General features: G+C 38.8%; 1 protein-coding gene across 2 annotated transcripts in view; it reads left to right on the forward strand.

The window, feature by feature from the left end:
• Positions 1–15582, forward strand: part of elmo1 (engulfment and cell motility 1 (ced-12 homolog, C. elegans)) — a 101651-nt gene that overhangs the window by 29998 nt on the left and 56071 nt on the right. The window lies entirely within an intron of this gene.

Here is a 15582-nt window from a genome sequence, read left to right on the forward strand (position 1 = left end):
GAAGAAAATGCTGCTGCGATGTTTGGTCTTGTCCGACTCCGGCACCAGTCAGACTAATTTTGCCCTTTTGGTGGCACTAGATAAAACCTTTCTTTTTTATTTTATGTGGAGTCTCTGATGATGTTTGGGAACCGCTGGAGGCCAGTCTCTTACTTGATGATGCAGAATTCATCTTCCAACTCTGCTATGATAGTCAAAAAAACACTCTCACACTGTTTAGTTATGGCGGCGTATCAGGAAGTCAGATCCATTGAAACGAGAACCTGCATTGCATCACTTCCAATGAGCGCACATTTTTCAAACCCCAAATTGATCTCGTATAATTGACAGCATGAACTCATAGAGGCAGCCGCAGGAGAAACAGAAAAACTCATTCTGCGCATCAGGCAAGCCAGCATAGGAGTGATTATATAATTATTTTGAGCATTTGAACTTGCGCGATGCACCTTTTTAATTGCACAAATTGCTTTCACTATGCAGCTAACGAATACTGATGCTACCAACTCTTGCTTTTACCATGTTTTAAGCCTAGAAGCATTTGAGATGGTCTTATTCCAGTGGACGGCCTAACCAACTGTGTTTTTAGAAGTTAGAGCCCTGAAGACTTTGCAGCAGATGCCTCAGGGTTGTCTGTGCGTCTATAAATGCTGCAAAACCTGCCCCAAGAAAAAACTTCTTTTGGAAATCTATAAAAAGACAAACGTAAAGAAAACCATAAGAGGATATACAGTACAAGTGTATGTTGTATTTACAGCTGGCATAGGCCAATCATAGACCTGCCCCCTGCATCTGAAGCCTGCGCTCAGTAATGATGTTGTCAAAATGATCACTTGATGAGAATGGACAGCACGTTCGGATGACTGCACATTTACGCAGGTGCACTGACGAGTCTGAGCTGTCTGATGTTTTCTGGAAACCTTCAAATTCACTTAAGCACACTGCTGAACTACAGGCTCTTTGGCATGTCTTAGCACACATTGCATTTTCATAATCATTTAAGTGAAATGATTAAGGACATCATCACTGTAAGCATCAATAAAATATAAATGTTTATAGCCTTATTATAACCCTATTATAACCCGACAGCAGTGTTTGTTTTGGTTTATGCACCTGCCTAAGTTTTACGCAGCACTGTATGTTCTATAGGAGGAGGTGACAGAGAGGTGAAGTTATACATAGTAAAACTGTGCATAATTAATGTGATTAAAGTTAAGATGAACCCATTCTGTCACGCCGCTGCCCTCTCAGATGCACAAGGCTGCACTGTGGAGTTTTCCGTTACTTTTGTACAGGGAGTGAAAAAGCAGGGCTCTCATAACATGCCAAGATCACCATGTTTTGCTCTCTATAGCAGCGGGATTGGAGGATGGATTGACACCACTCCAACAAACATAATGTCTTTTACTTACCTGTCTGTCTTTGAGTATTCTCTCTGTTTATGGGGAAATTATCCTGATTATGTTGTGCTACTGCTGTTTTCGTGTTTTTTTTTTAGTCAACATCCGCTCTGCACCCCAGAATGAGGAGGAGGGGAGTTGACACACACATGCAACACACACACCGAGCAGGAGACTTACGTGAGAAGGCCCTGAGACAGATGAATGGGACATCAGCGTTACTTTGAATCACCTTAGCTCTGTGGTTTTCTTTGCGTGTTGATGTTAACAACAAAGGAAAGTCAATGTGCTAACTACAGTTACAACTTGTCCAAGTAAAAGGCCCAGAGCCCCATTCATCGTGAACAGGTTATAACTTTATTTTAGAAAACATGTATTATTTCTTATCTTTGACAAATAGGCCTACATATTTAAGTTTAATCACTGCAGAGTGGAATTAACTGGGCCTAGATTATGATTGACAAAAGCTACTATTTTTAACTAAATTATGAAGTAATAAAATAAATAAAGAGAATTTCAGATACCTTCTTTCAGATTCTCGCCTGATCTAACAACAGTTGTATTTGTATGGATTTACAGTTGACACAAATTATTGTTACAACAGGGAACTTGAAATGTGTGAATAAATAATTTGTTTTTGAATGAAAAATTGTTTCAGAATTGATTTTTTTTTTTTTTTTTTTATCGAATCAGGACCCCAATAATCAAAATCGAATCAAATCGCCAGAGACTCAGAGACTGACACCCCTACATATAATATTTATCCATTTTTATCCAAACATTTGTCTTTGTGATGTTGTGATTTCTTAATGAGTTCACCTGTGTTGGGTTTATGTTGACATTTAAGAAATATTAAACATTTTGAGTTTTTTTGCAATACTATTACCATTTGAACCACTACTGTGATATTATTACTGCATGGCTGTTATGGTTTGCAAATCAAAACGAGTTGGGACAAAATGAAAACTTGTTGCTCACACCAAAGTCAGAGCATCTCCAAAACTGCAGCGGATCAGCCTTTTTGCATCCTTCAGCCTTTTAATTTGATCTTGACAGTATAATCATATATATTTCTCATGGTGTTTCTTTATGATGCCCTGTCACCTTCTCTGGTTGTAAACAGATCTGCACTCTGCTCTGTGCACCAGAGACAGATCGTCTTACTTGTTCTCCTCTGATCAGTTCTCCAGCTGTTTTTGAATCGGCGTGTTGCTGTTGGCTCCAGACCAGCCATAATCACCCTCACAGCCTCACTCTGCCTCTCATCACCTGAAGCACAGCTAAATAATACTGGACTCTCTCACAAGAAGAGAATCTATATAATAGCTCTGTAGCAGTTCAGAAATCCAGCACAGCGTTTAAGGGCTTCTGTTATGCCTGTCAAATCAAAGGAAGCTGCCATATTGGTGGTTTTGTGCTGTAATTAATGGCACAGTTTGTTCAGTCAATTTCACAGTTTACATATCAGCCATGTACAAATTGGTGTATTGAATTAAAAGCTCCATTTGTTATGAGATTGTGAAATGAGTAGTTATAGCAACATATAAGCCATTTGCGCTCTACTGGACCTCATTAACCGAGCACAGACTCTGACTAAGTTGAGACAAGCAGGTGACATCTATTTTTGAGTTGTTTGTGAGGTTTGTGTGTGTTTTTTTTTTTTTTTTTTTTTTTTTTTTATCTGGGTGACTGGATGGTTACAGAGAAAAGCAGAAAGTGCATCTGCATAACCAGTGTATTTAAACGAGACTGTTTCAGATCAACGCGACACATGGATTTTCTTTCAGTGATGTTGTATAATGCAAAAATGTAAAGTGCTATTTATAATACACTTATAAATTCTATGATTATTAAATTATACTAGCAAAGCAACAAGGCAAGTTTATTTGTATAGAACAATTCATACAGAGTAATTCAAAGTGCTTCACGGAATAAGAAAGACATTAAAATGACAATACAAATAAATCCAAACAAACAATACAATACAACAGTGAAATCCTTAAGTCCTTTTCATTCAAGTTGTCAAATACAATCTTATTACGACTCGGATTTGTGACAGGCTGTAGGCCAACTTTGAGTCTTTGGAGTCATTATTAAATTAGACCTGGACAGGCTTTATTGTCATTCACAGACACAGAGCACAGTTCTGTTTGTGCTCTCCACAATGACTTCATTATACTGCATTTTTTTAGTTCTTGAAATTATATTGTGACCAGAATATACTAATACTATAACCTAATACTAATAACTAATACCTATTAATGCTAATAACAATAAAATCAATTTACCTTTCATAAATAAGTAGTATCTGTGCATCTTTTGCTGCCTTGTATCATAAGGTCTGTCTCATCACTGATTGGTCAAATGATATAATAGAAAGTGGATCCACCAGCTAATCCTGCTTTGTATTAGCTCTAGTGGTCTTAAAATAAGAGCTTTCCACATTACATAGCTGCTGTTCAAAAGTGTTCCATGTTGAAGTATATTTGACTATTCTTGTCCATGTGGCCACAGCTGAGTTCAGCTCAGTCTCTTATTGGTGTGTTGTGGTGGCAGAGTAGCGGGTTTAATGTTGCCTTCGGGGCTTGTTGCTGTGTCTGCTCTTTTGTTGTCTGCAGGGGAAGCTTAACACGGTTTTTATTTGGCTGTGTACGTGAGCGTCCAACTTGTCTAGCAGCATTTTCTTTAAGACAGTGCGGCACGAGGGCACAGGAAATACCAAGGCGACTTTAAAAAATAGACAAAAATTTAATAGGTTTTAGATAGTACCAAAGAAATGGACCTCTGCACAAAGCTTGAGCCACATCCTGTTGATGCCATGTGTAGTTACTTCCTGCCCAAAAAGGTCAGGCCTTGATCACCTAATGCCTCGAGAGTAGGTGTAAACGTGTTGAAACATGTTGTGTCCCATACAGTGAATAGAGGGGGAGGGAGGGGGTTAGGCTCAGTGTAGATTACGTAATTTCCAGTGACATCGTACCCACAGCAATGAAAACTGTGGCCTTAAGGAATGCCCTCCTCTTGTGTTTTTCTCCAGTCTGGACAGTCTGCTGGTGGTTTTTACATGGAAGCAACCTATAAAGAGACCACAATTAGTGCTTTTGAGTTCATTTCCTTTAAAAATGTTGTACTTCTTCTATTACAATATTATAACACACAATTTCATGTAAAGTAAAGGAGAATGAATTTTACCTTCGCTGTTTTAAAGAGATTCACTACAACTGTCAATAGCCTAACATCTTGTTTCTGTCAGTCCCAGTGGTGTGTATTCTGCCCAGGATGCCCTGCCTCATGCACTAAGATGGTGATCCTAGATTGCAGATGCTCAACCATCTTAACCTGATGTTCATTTAGCACAAAACACAAAAGCTCCTATAGTATAGTATAGTCCTTGCTGCTGGACCACTATCACGCTATTCCCACGTTATCCATTAACTCTTAACTTGCTATGATATAACATACAATACTGCAGTTACTAATAACAATACTCCACATCTCAGAAACTCTAAAAAGATCAAAATTAGTGCCTAAATTCAGTGACTTCAACCAAAATACCTCAAAATATGAATAATTTTAGATGTTATGACTACCACAGAACAAGCCCCCACCCATGGCTTTACTTGACAATAATAAAGCGGCCACAAGTGCTCCCCCAATGAGAGACTTCAACTGGGTTGGGCACTTGTACATACACACACACGCATACATGTGCACCCCCCCCCCCCCCCACACACACACACACACAGGCTGAGGTGGAATAGGCTGGTGAGTGATCAGTACAACAGTAGGGTGGACACATAGTAAGGATTAAACATATGGTTTAAAACTGAGACTGGCTGCTGCTGGTATAAATAGTAAAGGACAGTACTGAGCAGAGTGGGAGGTTGAGGTTTGTAAATGAATGGCTGAAGTAAAACAGTGGGCATGGAGCATCTGGTGAGGCAGGACAGGGCATAGTGGTGAAAGGGTGTGGCACATGGGCTCAGAAGGCAAAAATAAAGTTCACAATAATATGTTTGCCATGAAAGGCTGAACAGAAAGTAGGAATGCATGTGTCTGGAGAAAATATTCAACCATTGAAAAGTATATTTTCACCAAAAGTACTGGTACTATGGCAAATTTGATTCTACTTAGTATTGTTTTTTGCTTGAGGGTTTAATCTATTTTTTATGTTTAACTGTTCAGTATAATAATCCTTTGTGTAAATAAAATCCTGTATTTTCTATGTGCGCTGGCGTGTTGTGGCTGGGTGCACTGGCGTGCTCCTGATGCTTCTGATAGTCTGTGAGAGAGGCGCCTGAGTGAAGAGCACACTGCGTGTCTCCCATGGCACCCCAGAGACATGTGCCAGTGTTTGTGTGCTGTTTGTGTGCTGTATAGTGATGTATGTGCACAGCTGGGGGTCTGCTGAGGGAGGGGACCCAGGACAGCTGCTGGAGCCAGGCCTGTGTGCACTGAGCAGGGACTGACCACCACAGTGACTCTTTTGTTCCCACTCACTAGTGCCAGCCACACTGACAACATGACTGAAGCCTCTCATACGGAACGATGAGGCCTAGCCTGAGCTGAGCCTTATACTAGTGTCCACGTGGCAAATATTTATGTGACAAGGATCAAACCAAAATGATTTACCTGTCTTATTTTTTATTTAGGATAGCATTATTATTATTATTATTATTATTATTATTATTATTATTATTATTATTATTATTATTATTATTATTATTATTATTATTTAATCAAATCATGATAAATTGTTTTCAGATTGCACTGATTGGCATGATTTAAATGTGGCTTGGAGAAGAGTTCTGAATTTGGAGGGGTAGAATTGATTCTTTTTTTAAGGCACAAAGTCTCAGTTCATTAACTTTTTGTAATAAGAAAAAATAAAATCTAATATTGATATTGATCAATTTGAGGAAATGATTGTGTATCACAGAGGTATCATGTGCGCTCTGATCCTATCGAATCTTCCACATGGCTATATACTTGAGCTTCAGATCAACGTGGATGTGCTGCACAGCTGTGAAGCACCTGGCAGCCAATCAGAGAGCTTATGGTGCATGAGCACCACGTCCAACATGTTACTTTGTACCAAAGTGGTGGGATTCACAAGCCCTGTGATTGGTTGATCCACAAGGATCTTAATAAGGAAAAGAATGAAAATGAAATCTTTTGGATTCACACCACACATCTGGACCCAGATGAAGGTTGCAGATGCTTGAACACATCAGAACTGCTCCAGGACGCAGCACTGAGCTGAACCTAGCGTCTCACTGGCTGAACAATAAACCAGTCCAGTCTGAATTAGGAGGGTTGAATCAGAAAGGCCACATGCGGTAAAATTAATATGCAAATATGCACTTGAGATGCAGCTGTTATTAACAACAATAACATAAATCATGTTATTCATTGGTAATATTTTTCTTTAGCATACACATCTCACTGATACTTTGTCATTGTACTGTTAATCCAAATGAGCGGGATATAAGTCAAGATCTGGGCTAGGTAACCTCCGTATGTTTATCATCCATAAGCGATGGCCGTCACATCTCCTGTGATGTGACTTGTCCTGTAGAGTGCCTATTACATCTGTGATGATGATAGTCCTGCTGTATAATTGCACTGGCAGCTGCAGCACAGACCTGTGTGTTATAGGCTTATGTAATGGACATCTGAGTTATGGTTCAATAAGAGCAGTCATCTCAGCAGGTCACCAGAGACGGCTCCATCTCTTTACTTTTATTAAACCTGTCTGCTGCCTGATTCCACATGAGATTGACCTCCCCGCCATCGCATTTATCTGCACTCACCCAAGTCTTTAAATGATTACACTTTGCAAACATCTTTTGGAAATGTAAGTCAACCAAAGTAAATTTGACATAAAATTAAACAAAACCAAGCCTAAACAAGCATGTGTTTGCTTATAAGTGAGATTTTTTTTAAACCAGATCTAAACCCTAAACCCTAAAACAGCTACATATAAATAAATGATACTATTGTGTTAGCCTTGTGCTACTCTTCCAAACACACAGTTAACTATTACAAGCCCTCCTCTTCCAAACACACAGTTAACTATTACAAGCCCTCCATTGCCAGCTCCACCTTTTAGCTTTCCAATGATTTTTTTAACAGCAGCTCAATATGCATTTTCAGTGTCTTCCTCTGAGTATCACAGCCATTTAGTTCAAGTAGGACACATAAAAATAGCCCCAAATCAATCCCAAATGTTTTTATCTCGATCTAGGCTAGTACAGGCCAACAGGGGATAGTGTGGAATAGCAATCTGAGCTGGGCACTGTGACTGGCAGCGTGGCACTTTAGATAAGAGCATGTTCATTATAGAAATAAGGCTTGTAACAGCAATTGGGGCTTTGACACAATTTAAAAGCCATTAAAGAGGAAGCAGCAGATTAAGGTTTGTGGAGTTACCATAATAGTATGACCTTTAGATTATTTCATGCGTCGGTGAAGACATAATCCTTTGAGCTAAAGTGAATTTAGCCAAGTAGAATTCCCTTGAAATAATGTACAGTAATGGTTTTACAGTTCACCACTGTGTGTCTAAATGATTGCATGGGATTCCCTGGTGCAGTTATGTTTTCTCAAAGCATTTGTGCTTGTTTATGTTTGTTCTCTGAATGGACAAAATGAAAGCATGGCCTTGGTGGCTTCACAATCAGTGGCAGTGGAATTTCCCTGACCCAGGATGCCCCATTCTTCACATCCCATTTAACACACAGCACTTGTCTGCAATGTCTGCTCTTGTCAGCAGTGAGGGAAGATTCTTTACTTGCCCAAAGTAAAGGGATAATATCATAGGGTGAATAAACCATGGTGCTATGCAAAACACATACTTTTTAAATTAAATTGATGAAATATGGTCCCACAAATCACATTCAGAGAAGATATTGATTCCATTTCAACTTTATTTCTTCATCATTTTATTTTACCCACAACTGGTTTTAACTGTGAACAACACTTCACTCATGCTTAAAATCTACAGTAGCCTATTTGTGTCATATCTAATGTGTCATCCACTGCATTGTTCTAATGGGATTCCTGCTTTATAGTGTTTGAGAAGTCTAGTGTAAACGTGGCGTCCCATCACACCTGTCTATCACATTTCCAGACAGTACACTGGAGCCACATTATCTCCTTTACAAAGAGTAATCTGTATAAACCATAACCGTGTGTTTTGTGAATAACAAGAGGCCATATCTTCCTCTTTTGTTTTGATCATGCACGCACCTTTTTCCAATCTGTTTGCTCTGCTGGGTAATTTTAGCATTTTGAGGAAGTGGGATTTCAGTCATCATTTGTTTCCAAACTCTGTGGAAGTGAAAAGTGCCTCATGCTGGTTTAATGAATGAGCCCAGTTGTATAAGAAAACTGTGTTCCCTTTCTCCAAAACAGTTTTTTTGAGATGAATCGCTGGGTGATGAGCAGGATACAGGCCTGTCTTTACACTCTGAGTATTGATTTGGCCTTCAGTAAATGAGGTTACAGAATGTGAGAAGTACATGTGGTCATACGACTGGCTGCACAAAACTGCTGTGTCACCAGTTTCACTAAGCTGCTTTACGGCACAAGTCTATAGGATTTTTTTGTTTTTCTTTCAGCATGAACTAAAATCCTCTTTAATGTCGGACATAATAAATCATAGAATTGCAAACTTTTTTCTTGTCTGATTCTGTTGATTTGATTAAACAGGCCATTTTAAATTAATTTTACATTTTTTGACAAACATATTTTTAAAGTTTGTGCTGTATTCATACAGTACTCAGTAATGGTAGCCACAGAGGCCCTGAGGTAGACAGCCAGTATGAGTTAATTTGACTAAATTATTTGATACAATACATTTCCAGTGCTTGTGGATTCTGTGGGGAAAAATATATGAATATGATGGTCGTATTTTAGTTTTTGTTTTTACTTAGTGAGCATTTTTATCAATACAAGTGGTATATATTGCGTGGATGTGTGCCGTTTATGAAATGCCTCCCACTTGGAAATGAGACACACGGTTCTGCTGGAGTAGTCAAGGTCACTGTAGGATGGAGGCGTTTTGTGCTTGTGAATGAGGAATGCTGCTACAACAGTGCTCTTCGGCTCAAATCACTCTCACTATGCATACAGGCGGTCGGACAATGGGCCTATAGACCTGTGCCCATGCCTTTCCCTCATTGACCAATCAGAAGCCGGCTTTCGTCCCCGCGCCCTGTCACATGACCTGCCAGAGGTTTTGTGTGGTCCATAGCCTTGTCTTTGTTCCTCCCTCACACATCCTCAGTTTGCGGAGTGGGGAACTTTGGTGGGATGTGCTGCTCCTTGAAGCGTTGCCCAGGACTCTGAGGTCATTGTTGTGCTAGTGATCAGTCAGTATAGGACAGGCCCAGGTCAAGCTCGTATCCCATTCATCTCCCACATGTTACTCTAGAATCTATCTTTGATTCTCTGGCACTGCTCTCTTTGTATTGCTGATTTCTTTGAGACCTAAGGATAAAATGGGATGGAATAGGATAGAATGAAAAGTAGAGATGTCTCAGTATAAACCATGATTTTAGTCATTACTCACAATTAGTTACACCATGTCTACGTCACCCCTCAAGAATGAGACTTTATGTAATCGTAATTTCTGAATGCTAAAGTAAAGCTAATGGGACATGGCAGTGATTCTTGTGATTATATTATGCACTGAATAATACTGAGTTTGTTTAACGATTACTGTAATGGAATGAGGTTAATTCATCTGTCTATTGTAGAAGTTTGTTGAGTTTTTCATTCACTCTTCAACCAAATTTGTGGTGGGAAGTTACTAATTAAAGGAAAATGTAGCTGCCAACATGCCTGAAATCACAATAATTAAAGATTAAAATGGCAAGGTGGGTGAAGTTTCTAGTGTGTGTTTCAAACCGGCCTTCCTTCTACAAGATGGCCACTTTATAAGTCACTGTCGCCCGTAAGCATAGAATAGAAGAGAACAAAACGGTATGGAATGGAAAAAAAGATTGAAATGGAGCAGAAGGAAATGGAAGAATGACATTTTAAACCATTGACAGGGGATGGGCCCATAAACAATAATATAGTTTATCGTGATAATCGCTAACAATGATTATCACCATTATATCACCTGAATCTACAGAAAAAACCTCCCTCTCCTTGATCTCTTCTGGATCATTGTTGTTTTCACTTATGACAAAGTACAGTGCTGTAACAGTTGTTTTAAATATGAAACCTATTCATAATATTCAAATTATAATTACTCATATCTGTAGCATTTTAAACTGTCAGCAGCTTTAATAATTATTGAGGTATAATTGTTAATCACAATTATTTTGGCCATGATAATCGTGACACCAAATTTCAGTATCGTCCCAGGCCTATCACTGACCCTCCAGCTGAACGGCTACAGCTTATTTCATCATTATTATCCCCTTTGTGAGCATATTTTTTAAACGTCCCAACGTCAACAACACTACTTTACATCAGTAATCATGCAAAACACGGATAAAACCTACAAGAAACTGTGTCTTCCCTCTTCACAATTTCACTGCTGTTTCTTTGTTTCAGAATCCAGGCTGCTTCTTCATGTTCTTGGCTAAGTTGGTTATAGTATTACAACATTACAGCATTAGATCCATGGGCCTGCAGCCAGAGCAGCTCCTGTGGTGGGGGCCTCTAGGGACTCTTGTGGCATAGCTGACATTTTTATCTCCACAGCACACATTTATCTATCAACTCTCTCTTTGGCTTAGGTAATTTAGGGTTATGGTCATTATTATCCCTGGAATCTAGACTAAGGCTATAAAATCCCTCTGCTGCTCATCAAAGACAATGGTCAGGACATTTCTACTGCACTATTTTTATAGAAACAGTGAAGTTTAAGTACCTCAGTGATCATAACTGGCTTCTTATATAAAATGGTATTTCAACTTAACTTGTTGGGAATTTATAAATGTTTCTCTGACAAAAAATAACTCTAATCCCTGGAGTTGCAATGTGGTTGTGTCCTTTGACTTCACTCTAAGAGAATGCTGAGTTTAATATCGAGGCCTGGCTGGTAAGTCTATCTGTATGACGTTTTCACAGTCTCTTCATGTTTATGTGGTGCGGTTTACCCCAACAGCCTAAAACAAGCAGAATAGACTAATCTTTCACTTGGTACTAACTGTATAATGACAAGTTAACCAAGCCACCAGCTCCTGACAGTTTACCCCGGTGATACTGATAAGACTGTGGCAAAGGACAAATCTCCACACTGGACAGTTCCTTGCTTACAGGATGTAATATATCTTACTGCTTTTATCACTGCTTACATTATTGTGTGGCTAATGCTTCCTGTTAGACCCATAAACACAGCATAAATTACTGGCATAACTCATATCTTTTTCCCAAGTCGTCCATGAGTAGGAGTAGGAGTTGACCCGCTTTGAGCTGAGGAGCCTAAGAGCAGAAGGTCACTGTCTCACCATGAGTCACATTAAAAACTAAGGGTTTCTGTTATCGCACTTGTTTTCTTCCTTCCTATAAAACCCTGACAGGGTAAACACCTAATTGTCCTCCACTTTCCTTTTTTGAGCTCTCAACAGCAACCTTGATGCTGAGTGATATGCTGTTATGCAATGAAAAAAGCATGGAGTGTTATTTTTAAAACCAGTGAGATCTGCGTTGGACGGAATGCTGTCCGTTGTCTTTCAGCCGATGGAGAAAAGTGTAATAATTACTTTTGCATAACACCCTCGAACAAGCGAGCTGTAAGTGCATCCTCTTTTAGCAGCACATTCAAATATATCCGCTGTTATTAGGTACAATTTAGATTTGGTAAGCACTGACTCATCGCTGGTTTTATGGGTCAAAATGAAATGCCAAAAACATCAGAATGTATGCTTCATCATGCCTTTCAGCAAGTAAAATGTAAGCAACTGTAAAACACAGCAGGCAGGTTGAGTTAGGGTTAGACATTATGTTCTTTAAATCTTAGTATTATCTTTAGGAGGTAACTGAAACTACTTCAGAATGTTCACACGTCACTGGTGTGACCATTGGTTAAATCCACCACTCACTTTCTCAAAGCATGACTGAGGCTCACCAAAGCAGGAGAAAAGTGGGAAAAGGTTTTTTTTTTTCATTACACATGATATGAAGAATTTTAAAGTTTCAAGACGGCTGTCAGTCACACTGGGAGATAGTTCAAACAATCATTCATGGCTATGGCAAAAGTTTTTCTGAGGAAACATCAGACTCTAAGTTCTGATTGGTAATGTGATCGCTACATCCTAGATATTTGGAAAAGTTAATTAATGAAATTTAAGTTGGAAAATGTGACTGGTTCCCAATGGAACTCTGCAGCTGTTACTTTGATGGCGTTTACTGTTGGGAGAGTTTGATCGTAGAGGCAGCAAAAGGTGGATTCTCTCTCCACAGCTCGTCTTTGGTTGTACAATGGTTCTAAGATAAATATTTGTCTCAGTGTAAAACATATGATGAAAACTATTTTCTCCTCCATCAGAAATCTTTCATCGCACCCGACCATAACCAAGCACTGCACAATAAACATTTCAGATTTTTTTTCATTGCACAGAATTGCAAAACAGCATTTTCTTTGATCAAGGTCGGCATAGCGGCTTTTTAAATGTTAAATGTTTTATTATTTTAATAGATTCTTGGTTCTTTTTTCAGACCAAGTTTTAGTCTGTTTTCATACCTGATAGTTTCGACTGCTCACTAGCAGTTTTCCTGATTTAAACAGGTTTTGGCACAGTCTTCCTACTGGTGGAGGCAGGATAACAGCACCACCTACAGTCTGACTTCTTCAGGGCAGCATCCCAGGTGTGTGGGAGTAAAAAGGCCCCTCGTCCCGGTTTAACATCTTATGGGCACGTTTCTGTATTTTGATTGCCTCCTTAATCCAACGACAATATTTGTTGTCCTCTGTCCCTATGATGTTTGTTCTGTCCTGGTCCATAATGTGGTTTTCTCTTTTTACAATGGTCAGAAATGGCAGATTTGAGTTTCTCCTCTTATGCTTTGTGTTTTGTTGCTGTTACACCTACGCTGTCTGATGTCTGAAAAAATAATTAAAATAAATTAACATAAGACCAGATGAACATCATTGGACTGTGAAATGTTTGCGTAGATGTATTAACATCCAAAAATGGTTCTAGATCTTTTTAAATGAATGGATTCTGCCCTATACCTACAACACATAGGCTGCATCTTTTCTTTTTAAGACTTTCCTGGTTGAGTCACAAAGGCATGAGTGAGTACAAGGATATATTTATTCTCACTCTTTGACATTACTGCAGTTTGTTCATACTCCACAGAGCTGCTGAACACACAGGATTAGTCAGAGCTCTATATACTTACTTCATGTTATTTTTACAAGTTCCATTTCCTCATGTGGGCTATGTACATGTATTAGTAATATACATAGCTCATATGATGATGTCTATAAAGGTACACTGTACTTTTATACACCTTACTATGAAGACAGTACAGCACCCATGGGAGTGTCTTACAGGCTGCATTCACAATAACTCGTACTTCTCATATTTTAACCTTGTTGGCAGTGTTGTTTACTTCAACGTAATGATGAGATAATTACTACACTATATGGTTGCTACTGGCAGAGAAAATGCATTGTATATTTTTAGTACTTTGTTTATTGGGTTGCAAAGTAGTAAATAACAAATTCTATATTCTATGCTGCAGCTCTAGGTCGATGCAGGTTCAGAGCTGATATTGTTTACATCTCTCCCATTATTATTACACTGATCCAGCCTTACACTCTGTCTGCCTCTGCCCTAGTGTCTCCTATAGGTTTGTTCATGTTCTGCAGCTAATAGCCTTGTCTTACCGTCAGTCATCCTCATGTGAACATTTTACTTAAACTTACTGCATGAGATTGAGAAGCGTTATAATGATTTGGAAACTACTCACTCACCTGTTTGAAAATACGCTTTACAAGTTTGCATTTCGGATTTGATTCTCAATGTAACACATTTATGAATCATCTCGCTCCAGGTAGTAATGCAGGCCAGGATCAGAGCGACAGCAAGCTCATAATTCCGTATTCACAACAGTAATGGCAGCCATTTTGATCATTTGCCTTGTTCGTTTTGGGTATGAAACATGTCACCAAATGAAATCCTTTTAGCCACAATTATAGATTAATGGTGCAACTAAAAGCAATATTATTTCATTAAAAAAATACTTTAAACCATTTGAACAATCCATTTTAACATATGACTCATCTGTATCAACTTGTAACTAAAATTCCCTTCCATTTATGACTAAGAATCAGCACTTTGTTTCTTATAGTCAAACAGCTTGTGGCAGTTTAAAAGCCTGATGAAGGGCATTTAGCAGCAGCAGCAGACAGTGAATTTGGCCTGGTTGGATTATAAATATTTGAAGGAAGGAGTCTTGGTGAGTTGACAATCAAAGCATTATTACATTATTTGACCTTTTTATTTGTATAGAACCTTGAATGCACTATTGGTAGATCACTAAAGTATCACAAAATATTACCTTTTAGCAACTAAATCAGATTACTTATTACCAAAAAGCATGCGACTGAATGACACTAAGAATTCTGCACTTGTTGTCATCTTTAAAGTGGTTTTGGACTGGACTGTGCTGGTTTGTTTTTCATGCACGCCTCAGTCAGAAGTGGATATCCTGAACTTCCTTTACTCACCCTGCTCACAGCTGACCTATGTCTGGGTGGAGTCCACATCTGTTTGTGTCATTTTCACAGATGCACCATGTGTTGACTGACTTCATAAAGTTTATTTTTGCCAAGATTCTGATTTTGAGTTCACAAGTGATTTTTGCTGGCAGTGTTTGGCAGACGAGTCAATGTTGGCACATTTGTTGTACTTTCAAGTTGACTCTTAGCATGTGTTATTTGAAGAAAATTGGTAAAGCTAAATCGGGAAAGTTATTATATTTTGGCACAAGTAACGTCTAATCTATTTTGCCTTTTGGCTCTTATCTTGGTAACGGTACTCTCTTAGTGCAGTTTTTCAAATGGCTGTAGTCCATCTTCAGGCCCTAGACAGTGTTCTTCCTGTATATTGTGACTGGTGGTTTGGTCTAACAGCAAAACATTTCCCATCAGCCTTTTTCAATATGGGCAATCAAAACCCCTAACACAAAGAACATTACACATGTTTTAATTGTC

The sequence above is a fragment of the Periophthalmus magnuspinnatus genome, chromosome 11 (genome assembly GCF_009829125.3).
Source record: "Periophthalmus magnuspinnatus isolate fPerMag1 chromosome 11, fPerMag1.2.pri, whole genome shotgun sequence".
NCBI lineage: Eukaryota > Metazoa > Chordata > Actinopteri > Gobiiformes > Gobiidae > Periophthalmus > Periophthalmus magnuspinnatus.